This window comes from Larus michahellis, chromosome 2 (genome assembly GCF_964199755.1).
Source record: "Larus michahellis chromosome 2, bLarMic1.1, whole genome shotgun sequence".
Taxonomy (NCBI): Eukaryota; Metazoa; Chordata; class Aves; order Charadriiformes; family Laridae; genus Larus; species Larus michahellis.
This window is the reverse complement of record NC_133897.1, coordinates 99,009,680-99,025,423: the sequence shown is the minus strand read 5'-3', so window position 1 is coordinate 99,025,423 and position 15,744 is coordinate 99,009,680. Positions and strand designations below refer to the sequence as shown.

General features: G+C 42.5%; 1 protein-coding gene across 13 annotated transcripts in view; it reads right to left on the bottom strand.

Moving 5' to 3' along the window:
• Nucleotides 1-4,380, bottom strand: part of LOC141739324 (poly(rC)-binding protein 3-like) — a 539,898-nt gene extending 535,518 nt beyond the window's left edge. For 10 of the 13 annotated variants that reach the window (XM_074576357.1, XM_074576359.1, XM_074576355.1 and 7 more), the window contains exon 1: nt 3,697-4,380. The gene's annotated coding sequence lies outside the window, so the exon portion shown is untranslated. The remainder of the gene's footprint in view (nt 1-3,696) is intronic. The other 3 variants (XM_074576373.1, XM_074576376.1, XM_074576374.1) reach the window with 2 other exon arrangements.
• Nucleotides 4,381-15,744: the final 11,364 nt, after the last annotated feature.

The following is a 15,744-nucleotide window of genomic DNA, read 5'->3' as shown; positions in this document are numbered from 1 at the left end:
AATCTATTTTATTACAAAAAGTATCTTCCTAGCAGACAAAATACAAGTAAAAAGTCAGCTTTGCATAAAGTAACCTCATTCACCTAAACATTTTAAAATTACAGATATACACTCTGATTAGAGTACACACATAGTACCATTTAAAACTAGTAAAGAGGGATTTACAAAGAAAAATTGATTAATTTGTTTTCAGATGGATTATGCTACTGCTTTTTAATGTATACTGTGATTGCATTCTGCATGGATATAGATAATACCACTGCACTCCATCCCCAAAAATCCCAGGCAACACTGTGATAGTTTTCATTTCCTTCTTTAAAAATTTAAGAAAATCCAGGATCAATATAGTTTCCTCAATAAGTACCTCCAAATGAAACAGCAATTTTGCCCTGCAACAAAATGATACTGAAACTGATGAGTAGTTGTAGTTTAGGACAAGACCAAATATACACGTTCTTCATTTGTGGGAGCGCCACATCCATAGAATAGAAACTCCTTGGACTAAGTATTTTAGACTGATATTGCAGAATAAGAAAGTGCAATAACACAAGAAAATCATTTCAGTTGGCTAACAGCAGAGAGAAATCCCACCTTCTTTTATAGCAATAAACTCCACAAAGTCAGAGTGACTTCTCAACTCTCCCTCTATGACTTTCTTTATAGCAGTTCACAGCTTTTTTTAAGGCTTGTTTCAAGAGCAAAAAAAAGGCTTTAGGGGTGAATAAATCCAAGGTTTGAGATTTTATCCAAGCCTCAAAACGTAAATTAAAGGGATGTTTAATCTAGGTTAGTACGCTACAGAATAACCTAAGCGTTGGTGTGCTGTCATTCACGTCAACGAGAATGACAACCAGAAGAAATTCAACATTAACCCTGCTTCAGCGTTTTCATATCCAGCTGAAAGCACTCTGGTCTTTCGGTTCTTCTGATTAAAAAACAAACAAACAAACAAAACACCCAAAAGACATGACTTGCTCTTTTTTTTTTCTTTTGTATAAAAATCCCATCTTTTTTTTTTACTTCATCAATGTCAACAGCTAATCAACTGACGTAAGGAACTTTGCGCACAGGTTTGTGAAGGGAACACTCCTTTTTTCACAGACAGCTAAAGGATAGCAAGAGAACTTTCTTTAAAAGCCCACAAGAAAAAACAATGCTAAAAGTTTTCTATTTCCTGACATATTTTAGCGTTGCTTTGGTAAAAGAAAAAAAGAAAATATTTACTTGTAAACATACTACGTGCACCCAACCTAAAATCTAAACAAAATGAGACATTACAGATCTGTTGGGAATTGTATCCTTTGGAAATATCCTAAATGCTGACACGTTGAGGTAAAAAATCCTGACGAGTGCTGAGCACAAGTAACCCCTAGTGACTTCAGCAGGAGTTGTGGATATTTCAGCCTCCTCTGGATTAAAACGAGGAGGCATGATTTTTATCAACAGAACAAGAGCTCTCCTGTGCCACATGTGATTGTAACAGCAAACTCCATCGAATCAGAAAAAAACTGTATCACATCGCAGTGCTTACCAAGAAAATGTGTTTAGCCAGTAGCCAGGGTTCAGCAGAAGAGCAGCTGACAAGCTAACGTGCATCACCCTTATTTATTTATTTAAACTGCTAGTGCACTGTGCTGCTTTTCCATCTCTTTTTTCTCACTCCTGCATACCTTCGGGGATGATGTACAAAAAGCACATCAGGTGTTTCTCCCCTCACTGTTACCGAGCATTAGGAATGGCACAACTCACTCGAGGCGCGCTCCCTCCTTTCACCACAGCAGAAAAAAAAAATAAATAAAATAAATCCCAAGGCAAACTTGTGTAAAATACTTTAATTCAGGCTAACAAGAAAAAGAAATGATGGAATGACTCTTGATAGCACAAGACTACTTCCATGACTGCTCATCTTTGCTGAACATCATCTGCAGAGCATGTGGAAAGATAGGTTATTTTGGAACTGCGTTAACTAGACAGGCAACATTAACGTTCCTGTACCCACCCAGCATGAAGGCCTCCAAACACAGATGATAGCAACCTTTTTAGTGCACTTGTAAACTTTTAAATGCAAAAATGATTCAACCTGTTAGAAAACTACGTATACAGAGTGCTCTTTCATGTACTTTGGATCCACTAGATTTCATAAAAAAATTCAAGTTTCACGGTCAGACAACTGTAATAATTTTGAACTCTGAATATTTCAAACTGTGTGTCATTGTGAAGCCAGCTTTCCCTCCAAGTTCATAAGCAAAATCACCGGCTTGTTTTGAAACAAACAAGGGAGATGTGAAAAATCCATGAAAAAGAGCTAGGGGGCTGTTATTTTGCTTTATATTAGGTGACACTTTGCAAATGGCACCCTGCAAGTTATGCCTTAACTCCTTGTTAAAATGCAACTAAAATCTATATTACCCTACTTCTCACTCATAGGTAAAATACATAGTTCAAAGCACACTAAAAGACTGGGGGGAAAAAAGTCCACGAAACAGGTAAATTACTTGATTGCCTCTGAATAATAAATCGTTCCCCAGCAGATTTATAACAGACTGTTTTACTGTAGAAACACATTTCTGTCGTCCACAGGAACAGTTAGCTGAAGAGCTGAAGAAAGCAAAACAGTCTAAACCAACTTTGGAACTGGGAAGTAAACCGGGCTGCAATGCTGGCTGGCCGGCCAAACTAATAATGTTTCATCTCTCTTTTTCTCACTGAACACTAATACGTCACAGCAAACGATCCATTTGCTCTGGATCACAACGCTATTCTCCCCACTTATCCCTGGAATAACACTGTCTCGGGCTGCTGGAGGAACAGAAACGCTATCAATTCACGTTAGCCCTAAAGTTTTCCCTCTCGGCACTGCTCCAGTGAGAAGCCAGGAGAGGAATGAGAGCCATCACCTTGAAGGTGCCAGTAATGATCTATGGAAAGATGTCCTGGAGCACAAGGGACCGAACTCTGTGGAGAGCTCCGTAGCTTTCCCGCATCCCTGACCGATTTCTCCATCAGCAGTCTCTGCCGTGCTCCTCGCCTCTATGTACAGCGGCTGTTGGGAAGCTTTATCACTCACCATCCCATAAACACCAAATACAAATGCACTTCACACATACATACGCGCGCACACACACACACACACACTCACACGACACACGTGCACGGGCACACTCGCTCCCCCCGACACCCCATGCAATTCTTTCCAAGTCCCCTGTGTACCGCTTAAAAACAGAAACCAACCACACACACACCCCAAAGAAAAAAAAAAAATCCCAACTAAACAAAAACCACCCCACAAAAAAAAAATCCCCCAAAACCAACAAAACACAGAAAGGAGGAGGGAAAGGGGGGGTGGGGGTGAGGGGGAGGTAAGGGGGGGGGGCGAAGGAAAAAAGAGCTTTTTTTTTTTCCCTGCTGTTGCTGTGCCTCCCAAGCATGCAGTGCTAAGGAAGAGTAGTTCCCCACTTTCATCAGCTAGCTACATCCTTGGGATAAAAGGGAGCAGTCCGGAATGATGCTGAGGCTGCACAAGGGAAAATAAGGCTTTGCAAACATGCCTGATTCCCCACAAAATTCTCTCCTCCACATCCCCTCCTCCCTAAAACCTGCCCTAAAGGGAAGGGGGTGGGGGAGAAAAAAAAAACAACAAAACGAAACCAAAAAAACAACACATAAGGAAAAAAGTGATGAAAAGACACAACTCACCTTAACAAGGGGTGTTGGATGGGGTCAGAGAGGAGGAAGGGTATATAAAAAGATCTATTTTTAGCGGAGGTTGTGATAGTATTGAAACACACAGACACAAGGTTTGGAAGCAGGGAGAAGAGTATAAAAAAAAAAAAACAAACGAGGGGAAGAGAAATTATCAAGAAGGTGCAAGTCAGTCTGGCAGGAGAAAGGAGAATCCCCAAGAAAAAAAAAAAAAAAGAAAAAAATTAAAAAAAAAAAAACAACCACCAAATGCCAAGAGGAGCAGGAGGGAGAGCGTGGCGGTGCCGGGGTTTTGTTTTGTTTCTCTTCGCTGGGGGCGGGCGGAGGCAGCGGGGCGGGCGGGGGGGCTGTGGGGGGTGTAGCGGCGAGGGGGGCGGTGGAAGGAAATCGCGCTTTGGGCGAGGGGCCGCTCGCTGCCTCCCCGCGGGGCTGCCGCGGCCGCCCGCCTCTGCCGGCGGCTCCGGGCGGCCGGGATCGCTCCTCGCCCGCCTCCTCCGGCTCCGGCTCCGGCGGCTGCGGCGGGCGCGGCGCTCCGGATCCCGCTCCCGCGGCTGGTTGGGGCTCTGCAGCCGCGTTCACGCCGCCGCCGCCGCTCCTCGGCCACCCCCGCGCCCGCGCTCCCGCCGCCGCCCGCGGGCGCCCCCCGCCGCCCACCGCTGCGGGCCGGGGCGCGGGATCGCGGCGGGGCAGGGGCGGAGCGGCAGCGGCGGGGAGCCCCCCTCCCCCCCCCCACCCCCCCCAACTCGCGGGTGGGGGTCCCGGGGCGGGGGGGGACGGGGGAGCCGTCAGGCGGGGGCCGCCGCGGGGAGAAGTGGCGGTGCGGGCTCGGAGAGACGCGGGTGTCCCCTGCCGGGGTCGCCCTCTGGGCTGCGGACCCACCCCCGGCCCGACCCCCGACCCAACTCTTGCACGGCACCCGCGGGGCCAAGGGGAGTTCGGGCGTGGGAAGGAAAAACTTGGGCATGGCGAGAGGCCGTCGGTGTTTCTTGTGGGCTGAATGCTGCATTAGCGGCGGCAGCTCGGCGTCGCCCGGTGTCATTGAGAAAAGCGCCAGCAACAAGCTGTGAGGCTGAGAACTGGATTTATTTTCATTAAAAGTAGTCAAGCTGCATCCAGCCTCGCCTTTAATACCGGAGCGTGGCTCGCAGAGAGCGGCGCTGGCGGATGATGGTCATTCTTGATCCAAATGGAAGCATTTTGCTGATGAGGACTATCGGAGGGTCACATTTGTCTTAAAACAGCTGACAAAATCCATCAGACATTTAGATGTTATAGAAGCAAGCTTTTTACCCGACTTATCACCCACAGAAATACTCTGCAACTAAAAATAAATCCTGTGAAAGTTGTTTTTAAGCAGATAAATATAAAAACTTTTGACACCTTTTTACATTTTCCTTGTCTAGATGGAAAGAAGTCAGAAAAAAGTGGAGCATTTAAGTGCAGAGAAATAAGTGGGCTTTCAAAAAGTATTTTATATCTATCTAGAGTGCTATTAACAATCGTAAGTAAACACGTCTGTTTATGACTTGTGATTTTGAATTGGCACTGTCCCATGAACGATGAGAGCAAACACAGGCCAAGCTGTTGGATCCACAACTTGCAACTGGTACACAAGCTGTGCTCCAGCACCACCGTTACACTGAGATAAGCAGGAGAGCATATAGTAAATAGTAGAAGGATATGCTCCAGTATGTAAACTGATGCTAAGGACGACGCTTACTCAAACTAGTATGGTTTGTTGATACCTGGCAGTAGATGAAGCCATCTGGAATGAGGGTTGTGGAGGTACCAGCATATGTAATGGTTGCTCTTAAATACTGGCCTTGGTACCCACAGGGAGGACGGTGTACGAACCAGTTGTCCACGTGGGGACTGCAGGCAGCCTCGCTCAACCTGTCATGATGGCCAAACCGCCTGGTACCGTACCGCTGGGGTGATATTGCAGGGGATATGGAGAACACAGTTCCAATCTCCGGTTAGAGAGTGGCTCTGGTTTTGCAGGCACCTTTGGAGCACTCCCCCAGGGACTCTCAGGAGCACACCAGTTATCTCTGTGCTCTGGCTTTCCGGTCACTATCAGCTGAAATAGAGGAGGGGGTAAAATATTTTGAACCCAAGGCTCAGTTGGAATTGGAACATCCTTGCTAAATTAATCGTTCATTAAATAGAAAAAGACATTCTCAGAACTGAACAACAGTTTCATTATCCTGTATTTGAACTCTTTTTCCTCCTTCAGAGAAAGAGGTGCTTCCTACAGGTTTACAGCAAAGGAACTGGAGGAATAATGCAATTTCCAAATCTCTTGTATGAAGTAGAAATAATAGGACGTAGTTCCTTTAGTGAGCTTCTAACAGGAGTCAGAGGAAGATCCTCTTCTGTCTTGGTGCAGGCTCAGCTGCTGCCCATTTCTTCTCTAGTTTCTTATGTGAACCAAATTCTTCAGCAGTCTAATGTCTGAACCCAAGAGTTTACAGGATTTGGATCATGTGTCTCTTTTTTTCTTAAAAAACAAATATATACAAAATTATTCACAGCCATACAAAGGGGAGTACAGACATTGGAAATAAACTCTGTGCTTCTTGGAGCCTTGATTTCCGCAGTAACTAAGTTGGGGAAATGTTTTATACATTAAAGTGAGGGTAATGTTTTATACATTATGTTATTAAATATTTTCTTTAATTTCAATGCATTTTCAAGAAACTGCATCTCAGTTAACATGTATTTACATGAACTCTCATTGGCTGCTAATATTTATGAATCATTTTGCACTGTTGCAGAAGTGCCAGTTTACTGTAAAACACAGGTCCCTCCAGTATGCAGTGCGAGGCTCTGACCATTACCAGTTCCCCGAGCCACTCTATGCCCAGTAATATCAGGGCAGTTTTTCCTGTCAATTATAACTGTGGCGCTATTGACTTTGCCAAATTTGCACAGACCTATTATTTTTAATTCCACTTCTCTAGAAAAAAAAACAACAATGCTTTGATGAATGGCTTTATTGTTGGGTTATGAAAAGCACACACACTGGTGGTGTTCGGGAACACCTAAACACAAAACGCTTAAATGCCAGCGTATCTTTTTAAAATGTACATTTCAGTTGCCGTGTCAAAGGATCTGCATATTTGATGTCTGATTTACAAGCATAACTTGGCACTGAAGGCATTTGCATGCTGGGAAACAGTCAGTTTTACAGCTTGAACGTCCACTTAAATGGATGGAAATCATGACAAGGGTTAAAATCAGAGCTTTTCATTATGTAAAAAGCTCCTGTAGGAATCCCTTTTCCAGAAGACAGTATAAATACATTATAGGTAATTGTCTAAATTGATCAAAAACCAAAGGTAGTCAGAAAGGTTACTGAGAGAACAAGACAGAGCATCTAAACTGACATAAAAAAAATCATTCTTCACAGGTCATTACATTGCTTCAGGGTGTCACTGTTGCTGCAAAGAGTTAATGCTGGGAAGCTTTCCTCCGGTTTTCATTCATTCAGGCAGTCCAAGGGAAGACATACTTTGTGTTTGCTTCATTATGAAACACACAAATCATGTACGCTGACAGTGCAGCAAAGTAATCTCTGAGGCAAAGAGATAAAAACTTCAGTTTGGGTAATACATTCAATGTCCTTATACTGCTGCGAGATATGAACCAGGTCACCATGAACCCTTGTCTGCCAGTAGTATCTCTTTAGAATTTTTGCTGCGGGGTAGATCCAGCTGAAGAGCAACTTGCTTCCCTCTCAGCCTGGTGGAGATGTCTGCAGATCTCCACCGCTGCTTAGTACCGATCCCCCAAAGCCGTGATGTAGCCAACATGAGGTGAACCTTTGGTGTGGCCTCACCTTGAGCAATTCTGGGCCCCACAATTTAAGAAGGGTGTTAAGGTCCTTGAATGCACCCAGGGGAGGGCAACAAAAATGATGAAAGGGCTGGAAGGAATGTCCTGTGAAGAGCAGCTGAGGACTTTGGACTGGTCTGGAGGAAAGGAGGCTGAGGGGTGACCTCATTGCTCTCTACAGCTTCCTGAGGAGGGGACGTGGAGAGGGAGGTGCTGAGCTCCCTGGTATCCACTGACAGGACGTGTGGGAATGGTTCAGAGCTGCATCAGGGGAGGTTAAGGCTAGATATGAGTAAAAATTTCTTTACCAAGAGGGTGGTCAAACACTGGAACAGGCTTCCTAGAGAGGTTTTTGATGCCCTAAGCCTGTCAGTGTTTAAGAGGCTTTTGGACAATGCCCTTAACAATATGCTTTATGTTGTTGGTCAGCCCTGAATTGGTCAGGCAGTTGGACTAGATGGTTATTGCAGGGCCCTTCCAACTGAAATATTCCCTTCCCTTCCCTTCCCTTCCCTTCCCTTCCCTTCCCTTCCCTTCCCTTCCCTTCCCTTCCCTTCCCTTCCCTTCCCTTCCCTTCCCTTCCCTTCCCTTCCCTTCCCTTCCCTTCCCTTCCCTTCCCTTCCCTTCCTCTCTGTCTTTACCTGGGTAGGGATGTGGTGAGGAAATCCTCTCTAAAGCACCATGCATAGATTGAATGGTGCTTGTTAGTGGTATGTCTGAAAAAGGCATCGTGCCAGTCTTTCTGTCATTGCTAGTGATACATGCAGATGCTTTTATTAGTGTAAGTTCGAAAGTTAATTTCAGGCCAATAAGTAGATTTTTCTGATAATATTATCTCACAAAAATTTAAATATTTTCTATTATTTCAATCCATTTGAGATTCTCAGACTGTCCCTCTTGTCTAGGCTTTTGTCTGCTTTACCTGAAAATGGTAAAGTCCATGAGTCATGCCCAGGTGTGATGGGAGTCCACTCATCACTTCACAGGTTAGGCACATTCTTGGGAACTTTTCAGAGAGCACATCAAAACTTCCATTTAATACAGACTCTCAAATTTAATATGGATGTCCAAGCAATAAATAGCACTTCAAGTTGTTTGGGAGCTCCTCAGAGGTGACAGATATGTTGATTACTTCACACTATGCCTTTTAAGAAAGAATCTCCTGGTTACCTGTTGCTGGGGAAGGGGTTTAGCCATGCAACTTCATTTTCTATGGTATAAAAGCAATAGAAACATATGTTCCATGGCTTATAATAGTATGATTTACTACATTTGTAAAAGAAAGTATTTTGCAAGATGTTAGAATTCCGAAAATATGACTGGGAAATACAAGATAAAACAGCCTTTTGAATTGAAAAAATATCAAACAACACTTAAATGGAACACTTCAGACTAGATGACCAACCTGAATAGTCCTATGTTCTTATATATTGTTGACAGTTTTGATAATATTTTTATGCATTTTGCCAATTATTGTCAAAGGCTTCTTTTAAAATGTTTGTATTATACTAGCCTACATGTGTTTAAAATGCTAAACATTCCTAATACTGTGTGATGTTGAATGAGTCGTGTTTGCTATTTGATTGCAGTTTGATGCAACTGACAGGAATTTTAAATATCTAACTACGTATTAATAGAAATATGACATGCATTATCATATTTTTCCTCTCAAATTATTAGCATTGTGATAGATCTGGAAACAATTTTACATACCAACTTGAATTAACATAAACCAGGCTAATAATGTGCACTTGTGAGCAAATCTTTTGTCCCAGGCTGAGGCAGAGCAGCTGAGCTGGAAGCCGGGCAGACAAATGATGGAGTTACAGAGGGAAATCCCGTCTCCTTCGGCAGGGAAGTAGCTGTTATCTTAAGTTCCCTATGAACATGAAAGTTTCTACCCTCTATCAGAGGAAATGCCTATTGTGATCACTAGTCCAGAGTCATAGCTGTATTTAAGTGTCTGCTTCCTGTCAAAACTGCTCAAAGTATTAAGGATTGCTTGTGATACTTTGGCTTGTAAGGGGTTTCGTAGAGACATGTCATAACTAACTTTATCAACATTCATTTATACTGCAGACACTTAGGCCATGAATAGTCATTTCTGGGATAAATTGGTAAATATGTATCTCTAGATGACAGTGATGAGCACTTTTGGGTTTGGGTTTTTTTTTGTTTGGTTTTTTTTTTACAATTAATTGCTATGTACTATTGAGCAACGGCATCAGCCCGTTCCCTCCATCCTTCCAAGGATGTCACATGGGCCAAGACTGATGGACTTTTGTGAAAGACGTATTACTCCAGTTTTGTTCACTTTCTACATTTCAACGGCTGTGTCGCAGACTTGCCAGAAGCTATGTGAAGTGATTTGTCTCCCACCACTGAACGTACTTCTTCCGGAAAACAATCAACAAGTTCTCGAAATGACATTCCACTTCAGTGATTTCTGAAATTACAATTGCATTTTAAAAAGTGAGCATGCTTCTTATTTTGGCACCTGGCACCTTACATACAAGACTGACCTCTGCGAGCTCTTTCCCATGCGTCAGAATGACACTAGCTCTTCCCCCATACTATTAGTTTATTTATTAAACTTTGGTAGGCTATCTGTTCAGACTTATTGGTAATTCTTATCTGACCAAGAACATTACTGACAGGTTCATCCATTTTAAAAGGGGACTAGAATGGATTTCTCATTTGGCTGTCAGTCCATGTTCTTCGTTTGTCAGAAAAAAAGTTGAAGCTCGCTCTTCATTTGTCAAGTCTGTCTTTCCCATCATATACAGTGGGTCAGAGATTACAACTCATCTCAAGTACTTATAGCAAATATGTTGTGGACAATAAGAATAGGATTGCTTGACTTTGAAAGACGTGTACAGCAGCTCATAGCAAGTGCTAGAGGACACCATTGGCAGCATCAAGCCAATAAAATAGAACAGCAAAATGTAACAGACTCCTGCCCCACTCACAGGGGCGCAAGCTTTCTCTACTGTGTGTGTAAAAAACCTATCAGCAGGATTTTCTTAAGAAAGCAGTTGTGTTTTTTTAAATTCTAGAGAGCTTTTTAATTTTTGTCATCCAAAGGATATTAATTAGTCAGAAGAAATATATTTTTTTTTTTGTGGAAACAATTCTTTAACTAATAGGATAAAGCTATGTTTTGTAGAAGGTAAGATATATCTTCGAACTCAACAGGCCAGGTGTCAAGGAGCAGCAAGGACCAGCAGCACCTCCTTCAAGGACAGGGAACAAGGAACCAAGGGGGATAACCCCTTCCAACATTGCGGCACTCATCCCACCACACCCAAGTGAGGTGAACAAAACAGGCCTAGAAATCATGGTCAGATTCAAGCAAGAGTCCAGATTATCAGGTTTGCTGTGAAACCAACCTGCAAGTCGGGGACAAGATCAAGTCCAGTGACTGCTGGGCAAGTCCATCATAGAATCATGGAATGGTTAGAGTTGGAAGGGACCTTAAAGATCATCTAGTTCCAACACCTCCCACTAGACCAGGCTGCTCAAAGCCCCATCCAGCCTGGCCTTGAACACTTCCAGGGATGGGGCATCCATGGCTTCCCTGGGCAACCTGTTCCAGTGCCTCACCACCCTCACACTAAAGAATTTCTTCCTGGTGTCTAATTTAAATCTCCCCCCTTTCAGTTTAAAACTCTTACCCCTCATCCTATCACTACACTCCCTGATAAAGGAGAGTCTCAGAGACAGAGCAGGTCTGAAATTAAGCTGTAAAATTAGATTCCAGATCAGAACCATCCACAGCCAGGCATAACTGGCTGAGCTCAAGACCAGCACTCCTACAGCATAGCCAAAAAAAAGATTGAGGGCAGTGGGCTCAGCCTAAAAGAGCATCCGTGTCCATGGGCAGTGGTGTGGATTGAGGCCCCAGGTGATGCTGGTAAGGCTTATTAATGTATTCAGAGCCAAGAGGTGGTGGTGAAGCGATGGAGGAAGTAACAAAAGAAGTATCTCTGCTTACTTCTTTGTGTGATTTTTGTGCTGGCAGGAGGGGCCGAAGAAAAAGAGAGGAGATGCAAGCTAGGTGCATAGCAATATGCCAGTGTGGAAATAAGAAAAAGTGAGGGAAGGGGAAGGCCTGTAATAAACTAGAGGAAAAAGGAAACAAAAATAACCTAAGAGGTGTGAGAACTGGAAGGATAAAAGAAAGGATGGCACAAAAAAATAATGTAAGGCGAAAAAAATGGAGTTCCCATGAGAACAATATAGTTATAGAATACTAATTCTTTGTCGAAATAAGGGGAAAAGCTGGAGTATATGTGTTTATTTTACCTATTTGGGGGGCAGCTGGAGCTTTGCCATTATGACTACGCCAAAAAGGAAAAGAAGATTTTGCTAAGCCATCACATTCCCATTCGTTGTTCTCTCCTTCAAGTTGCCTTCATTTTTTCTGCTACTTCTTCTTCTCCTTGATGCAAGTGCTTCTACTTTCCGTAGGTGTCTGTAGGGTTTCCTATCAAGAAGGTAATTTTTCCTTTTTTTTCTACCTTCTGTTTTTCTAACTTCTGTGCAAAGAATTTCCTATGGCCAAATTTGGATCAGGTCTATAGTCTCTTTACTTAGGTGTTTGTCTCACTGATTACTCTGTTGGGAGGGGCTACTGACTTATAGCAGATCAGACTTTGAGCTTACTGGCAGTGGTGTGTGTGGTGTTTGCACCAGGAGAACTTAGATCAGATCACTGTTAATTGTTTCTAGTAATTTCTCAACCCGTGTACTCAACTTAAAATGCTTTATTTGGCTTAATGATGCCACTTCCCATTTCATGCATCTTCAGCCCTTCCATCATCAGTTCTTCTGATGTTTTTCTGTCAAGTCAGATTTTCTCTCTGTCATTTTCCTCCTGCTTCCTAATCATAGATTTAGGCACAATTCTCATTGTCCTCGACAACCTTGGACCAATGAGCAATTTCACAAAATGAGAATCAATTGCAATATCATTTTATACTCCCACATTCAGAAATATGTTTTAAGATAAATGTACATTCTTACTACACTGTTGTGTTAAAATGTCTGACAGCACCTTAATATTTTACATCATTGTACCTTTTTTGTATTTCATGATCTAAATCCAATTAATAAACAGGATATTAGGAAAAAAATAGAAAATTTATCAAGTCCTTTACAACAGAACAAATTATTCCTAGCTCTGATTGCAGATTCTTTTTGCACTGGATTTCACATCCTGCTTTCAAAATAATTGAACCACAGTATGAACAAAAATGTTACTTACCAGGACAAGTGAAGTGAAAACATGAAACAGAATAAAAATATCTCAATGGAACGTACATATTGCTTAATGTTTGCAGACTTAAATCATGTCTGTTGCATGGACAGTCGCTTCTGACTATATTTGAAGAGTGATGGCTATCTGTGAATTAATCAGAGTCAAATTCTGCTGTACTAAGTGTAGTTTACCCTTATGCTTATAAATCTGACCCATAATCTAATTTACTCACACTGCTATACTTAAATTCATGCATGATCTGGCAGATTTGATAATCTAAGTTACCATAATTAATTTCTCCTTTCAGAAAATAATGCGTGAAGCATCAGATTTCTGGAATTGACCTAAAATTTTAAATCAAGTGTCATGTAAAGTTTGTCAGGAAAACCATGCTTTTTTATTTTTAAACTGACATGTAGAAGGTGTGTTACTATTTCTGGTATGTGATAACAAGAACAGACAGGATGTAGTCCTTTAGTATGGAAACGGGAGAACCGTACTCGAGTTACTTTGATTTTAATAGTAATGTATTGTATTTATTATTTGAAATTGTTAAATATTGAGTGTTGAGTAGGGAATTTGAAAAACGGATTGAATTAGTGCATGTATTTGTTTGTATTATTTGATTATGTCAAAAAGGAATGAGCAGGTTCTTTCTGTGAATAACAATTTGAATCTTCCGTGCTTTTGCTTCAACCAGCAATGAAAATGGTTTTTGTTTTCCAGTTGACATATCAAATTCCATCAATATCTCCATCCTGAGCCCCATTCCACAAGAACCTTTACCCACCAATTTGACCTTCTTCAGAAGGTTTTCGCTGGCACTCAATACCAATTGTTTTCAGCTCAGTACAAACGTGCCTCAGGCAGATGAATCAAAAGTCCAGTGTCCTTTGAGATACCGACTGTCCTGCATCATTTAGGAGTGCTTCCAAGAGTCTCATTCGCGCAAATACGGGCTTCCAACCATGTCTTAGACTTCTTCCACTGTGTCCCTGAGCCGGTGGCCTCTCCCTGTCCCAGGGTGCCAGGGGACAGGGTGGGAGCAGCAGCCACCAGCAGCAGCGGTGAGCACTCCCTGATTTGCTTCAGGCAAGATCAGCTGGGTTAGTGTAAACAGTTTAAATGTGTTTTCCTTCTGGTGAGGTAGATCCTGCTCCTATGAACTTTTCCACCTGCAGATTACTGGCCATAGCAACCTCTGCCAGGGAGGCATTGCTACACAGTGGGGGTTAGTGAGGGGCGGTTCACTCCTTCTCTGGCAAAGAGGGGTCTAAAGATGAAGGTTACTCATGAGTGAGTGGATGCACGTTGGCACAGGGCGCTTGTGCAGACTTCTGAATAGGACGGAATGGCTCCTACTCCTCTTACCTTAGATTGTACCAGGGCTCCCGAGTTTTCCTGTGCGACTTTGACACCCAGATTCAGAGGTGGTAAGCAGCAGAAAGCTCAACACAGCGTCAGAATCACTGCAGGTAAAGATAAACCATAGTCAGCATTTCATCTACCAAATTTGATAAAACTTTGAAAATTTAATTGCCGTTCTAGCTTGCCTTTAGTCCTTGCTCAGCAGATGGTTGGGGTATTCTTTTCTCTAGCTTTGTGTGGGGTAATAAAACAAGAGATGTTGGCTATGTCCTTTCTTTGGGAAAGTCACTGGTGGGAAAACATCAAAAGCTCCTGAGAACATGCAACATCTCAGACTTGGATTGCATAGAGTGACAATTTCTTATCTGGAAGAACCCTTTATGGAGTTTCTGTATATATACATGAAAGCTATTACAGGGGTTGCCATGTGGGGGGGAAGCTGTGAGGAAGCAATAGTGAAAAATTGATTTGAAGGTTTTCTCAAGACACAATATTTCTGGAAAGTTTCTATGCCTTTCCATTTCCTATAGGAAACGTATTAATGGTGTCAATGGAAAGAGTAGCATTTGAGGTAGAAGCTCTTTTACCACTTTAAAAACACCACCACCACCAAACAGCATATAGACCAATTCAGAATAGTTTCAGAAAAAAAAAAGTAATAAAAACGCAGGAGCTCTAGTGTTACAGAGTTTGTAGGGAGCCTTAGAAGTTTCTGGTATGAATTGTTCCATGGGTTATTGTTTTATGCAGAAACCCGTAATATACTGTGCTGGTCTGTTGGAGCTTGGATGCAGTAAGAAATGTTTCTTTGTTAAAATCCTAGGCTCAGAGTGATTGATGGACAGCACGTGGTGCCAGAGATAAAGGAGATTTTAAAAAGTGCCTACCCATTTCAGTGACACTCTGGAGAACGGCACTTCACTGTGTCTGTAAGTAGGGGCTGTGAGGAAGCAGGCAGGTGGAGGTAGCTCTGTCCCTGATAATAGCAGATTCTAAAGCAGCCCATTTTTTTTCATAGTTTTCAGGTATCCCAGACGGAAGAGGCTGTCTATGAAACTGTATTGCAGAAATCTGAGGAGTATTGTGTTCCATCTGAAAATGTATGAATACACATATAGCGAGATGCATTTTAGCAGAGGTTACATAAAAGAGAGAAAAACATAGAGGACTTTTTGACTGATACAAGACTGAAGAGCTAGGCTTGCGATTTTGAGTACCTGTATCTTGGATAAGAGAGCGGATCTTGAAAAGAGGCGGCACAGAATTAAGCTGTGATTAAAGCAAATGGAATTTACCAAGCAAAAGAAGTAATGTAATACAAGCCTTTAATTTGTGGATGGTGTGCAGTCTGGACATGACAGAAAATCCAAAACATTAAAGGAATGGAGGGTTTAGCTAGAAAGGCATGAAAAGCTCAAAGAGAGAGTTCACAAATAAATACCACAGGAGCAGCACAAGCTGAAAGCAAATGGGATCCCACTGTCCTCAAAGTCCTCCTGCCTTGTTCCAGGACAAAAGCCAATGAGCACAAATCCAAACACATGAAAATCCTCCTGAACATCAGGAAACACTTTTTT